Source organism: Morone saxatilis, unplaced genomic scaffold (assembly GCF_004916995.1).
Source record: "Morone saxatilis isolate NCDOM2014 unplaced genomic scaffold, NCSU_SB_2.0 Contig19, whole genome shotgun sequence".
Classification (NCBI taxonomy): Eukaryota; Metazoa; Chordata; class Actinopteri; family Moronidae; genus Morone; species Morone saxatilis.
This window is the reverse complement of record NW_023339751.1, coordinates 18,789,106-18,793,424: the sequence shown is the minus strand read 5'-3', so window position 1 is coordinate 18,793,424 and position 4,319 is coordinate 18,789,106. Positions and strand designations below refer to the sequence as shown.

Here is a 4,319-nt window from a genome sequence, read left to right as displayed (position 1 = left end):
AGATAGTGATTGTGTGTGTGTGTGTTTGTGTGGCATCACTCTGTGCCCACGCCAGGTCTCTGTACATGACCAGTGGTGCATGTCCTCCCTCCCTCTTTCTTCTTGCCCAGAAAAGAGCAACCAAGGAGACAACCTGCTCCCCCTGCTAAAAAAAGAGCTTCCAGAGCGGAGAGGGGTCCTCACCCCGACGCCAAGCCCACAGAGGAGACCTCTGTCTCAGCCTTGCACTCAACCGTTTAGCCTCTCTTCCCCTGGAGGTTCCCAGCAGTCAATGGAAGACACAGTACACAATTGTTCTTGCTGTCGCCATTTGAAAAAGAAAAGTCTCTTCTCCCCCTGAGTCTCCATTCTTGAAGCTGTGCTACCCACTGACCACCAGCTGACATGCTTTCTTTCCTCCTTTTTTCAACTCTTTTTGCATCCTGGCTTTGATCATGTAACGATGCGGCTGGGTGGGTTTGTGCGTTCAGCTTTTTTTCAAAGTTGCGTCCCCATGGCTTTTAAATCCACTGGTTGTTAGTGTCCTGTGTTGCCAAATAAAATGGCTGTATGTGTTTGTTTTCCATGCTACGCATGATATCCATCGCCACTTTGGAAATGGCGAGCATGCTTATCACTTTGTTGTAGAATAATGTCCACTAGATGGCATGTCTTCACCGCTTCAACGAGTCTGTCCTGTGAATGAAAAAAGTTCTGGCATATCGTGTTCCTACAGAACAATGAGTTGTAATTGGGATGTCAGTGTTGGTAACAGTTGGGTGACAGACATCAAATCTCAATAGGTCCCACAAAGAGCTGGAATTTTAAAATACCCAAAATGATGCCCCTGTAGGCAATGTCTCTGCATTGTGTCTAACTCCTTTCATACATATTTTTTACTTAGCTGTCTAGACTTCATGTATACTTGCCAAGTATATAAGAAGCTGTTTTTGTACACTTGCATCATGGATGTGTTTTTTTGTTTGATAATGAAACCCAAAACATTTGTCCACCTCAAGTTGTCCTTTCAGTTCCTATAGTTGAACTCGATTTCTTAGCAATACATGTACAACGCACACATATTCCAACTGTAATACATCACACATGCACAAGTATACACACAACAAGATTTGATCCTAGATTGTGTCACACATTGTACTTTATGTAACAAAAAACCTCTTTGGTCCTCTCCTCGTTTCACCTTCCAAACACATACTCATATTTTTCTAATCAGTGGCTCTGTAGCTGACTAAGCTAGGCACTAGTCAGATGCATTTTTCTGTAGCGTTAATCCTAGCCTCTGGATAGGCAAAGTCAATTTCCCATTTCCTGTCCCCAAAATGGCCGACAACAATAATGCAGTGGGATGTTTGTTGGGGCCCGAGCTGTATGTGTGTGTATATAATATAATATAATATATATATACACACACACAGGCGCAATTGGTAGTTGTATCCATATCTGTTAAGGCCAGATTGGGTATCAGAACCAGTCCATAGCCAGAAGGCCATCAGGGACATTACTGGTTTTCATATTACATTTATAAAAGCAGGGAGTCACCTGCATAGAAGACATAGTGAGAAATAAGGAAGTAAGGACAGAAAGAAAGAAGAGAACAACACACCAAGTATAAAGAAGGAAAGACAGACAGTTAAACATGGCGGCCGCCATCAAAGGCGACCTGTAGTGTCTGTAAATATAAACGGCTCATTCTAAGGTTAGAAAAGCACAATAAATTCTTATTTTCAGATGATTATACACTAATGTAAACATACCTTTGGATATTATTATATNNTAAATGTTACACACCTTTAAATCTAAACACAAATTCAATCTTGGGTCCTATTTTGTACATCATGTTCTCAGGTCATGTAAGTGTAAACACAAATTGAAATTCCACTGTTCCACTGATAATAATAACTACTGGTTAATATCTTGTAATACTGGTCTTGTATTTTTGCCTGTTAAGTTATGGATGTCACAAAATGTCCAACAACAAAATTAATCCGTAATCAATAATTTGGCTCCCCATAGTTCTGTGAACCACTTACAATCGGGGCTTTGATTTCTATCTGTCGACACTAAGCATGCTATAGGTAATCTAGCTGTGATGCTTGACCTTACCTTAAAGTGTCTGTCAAGGTTGTGAAATCTTGTTTTCAACAATTGAAAAGAATAGCCAGATTAAGGTGTTTTAGGGTGTGTTTTGTCTTTGTTACTGGTTTATTTTGTTTGGTCTTGTAAGTGCTAAGGAAAAAAAGTTTCCAGGATTTAAGGATAACGACAGTCTTTCAAATTTAGAAATCATAATTCCCTTCTTTGCTACATGGAATTATACTGACATGAGCGCTGGGATAAGTGTTGTTTGCTTGACACTCAATACTTTCTACAAGCAAGTATCAACACAGTTTCTCCACCTCGCTTCCCTCCCTCTTTATCTCTTTTTGGTCCTCTCTCTCCTCTCTCTCTTCTTCTCTCCTCCTTCTCTCTCTCTCTCTCCTTTCTCTCATCTCTCTCTAAGGTGTTGTTCCCTTCTCCCTGGGCAATCCCCTTGGGCTTCTCTCTCTTTTACACACACACAACACACACACAGAGGGCATTTAGGGTGCTTGTTTCATTTACAATACAGCCCCATTGTCCTGACAACAATGGCTACAAACAAACAATTGACATGAAATGGGGATGAGATGTAAGCTCATTAGCGGCGCTGCTGTTTTGTTAATGGATAAATGGCGCTTCAATTAGGCCAGCCCTAAAAACCCCAGCTCAATATGGAGAACCTGATTAACAGGAAAACCACAGGGAGGGAGAAGAGTGAACAGAAAAATGCAGCTTCACCTCCCCTTGGGTCATAATGTGGTTGCGTATGTTTGGGAAAAGGGGGCGCAAGGTAGAGTTTTTAGAGTGTGTAGGTGTTGTTGGTTTTGCTTAGGTTGAAGTTGTTGAGACGAGTGTCGTGCGTGAGTCCAAGGTGGAGTTTGTGTTCGGCTGCTTCTGTTGTTTTTGTCTCAGAGGCTTAAAATCCAGCAAGCAGGAGTCAAACCCAATATATTTTTTTTTAACCATAGTCTTCATCCAGAATTGACTTCCAGTAGGTGGAATTGTTATCTTTGTCGAACCACTCACAAACAGCCTCATACCTGAATCCAGTATGCACTCAAATAACTTTTCCCATCTGCTTTCAGAACAGCTTTGAAATTGCTTAATGTTTCTTTCTGTTACTTTTTATATTTTTGTGTCCCGTTACTTTCTGGAACACATTTCTTTCAAACACATTTTGAATTATCTGTCCTGAACTGTACTTCCAACCTGTGCCTGAGTGTGTGCTTGTTGAGTCGTCATCAGTTAGTGTTTGTCGGCTGACATCATCAAGGTTTCCTTTTGTGTGTGGTGTTGTGTGTGTGTGTGTGTGTGTGTGTGGTGTTGTGTGTGTGTGTGTGTGTGTGGTGGCCTGTGCTATCAGTACAATCAGATTGGATTGGCCTGAAAATGGCATTTCTGCCATTACTCTGATGGTGACGGCTCAATACTGTATGTCTACTGCCAAGATGATGTGTGTGTGTGTTTATACACTCCTAACTCTATAATGCACTAAAATGTGTACATCCATTTTGATAACAAAACCTCTTACTATGTATTTTGTAGTAGTCGGTGTGTCAGTGAAGCTTGTGTTATGTTCTTTAAGTAGTCATAATGTAATAATGTAAATTGTATGATCATTAGAGATGTCCTGAGCTGATCCTAATGATCGCTATCCGAGCTGATATAGGAATATTTTAATAGATCGGTATCAGCTAATATGAAAAAAACTTGGATCCTTTCTATACTGAACTTATCTGTGTTTTGTCCACCTCAGGCTGCTACTGTTGCAGTCCTGCACTCCTTTACCACAGACTGTGTGCATTTTGCTCTTTATGTGTGTGAATGACAAAGAAATATTTTGTTGCACAGGGTGATTTGCTATACTCTGACTCTGTACTCTGCCAAAGATTATTTATGAGGTAAAAGAAGCACTACTATACGGAAGCCCTAAAGGGCCATGAATTCATACATTTTATTTTCTCCGTTTTCCCGTGACAACGAGTTAATTTTCTCAATCTCGAGATAACAAAACTTTGTTTTCTCGAGATAACGATATAATTAATTTGAGAGAATTCTCCGCATTTACCATAATGCTGAGAATATAACACTTGTGTGAATGTACGAATGCATGGCCCTTTATGGCTTCCGTAGACTGCTAGTTAAACCACAGAAAGTCTTTTTAGGATTAGGTGTAAAATTAAAGATAAGTATTTTTCATTGTCTTTATCTGAGATTTTCAGTAAACTTACATGTCCAAA

The 4,319-nt window shown here is 40.1% G+C and overlaps 1 protein-coding gene across 5 annotated transcripts in view; it reads left to right on the top strand.

The window, feature by feature from the left end:
- Positions 1 to 4,319, top strand: part of ehbp1 (EH domain binding protein 1) — a 150,123-nt gene that overhangs the window by 87,343 nt on the left and 58,461 nt on the right. The window lies entirely within an intron of this gene.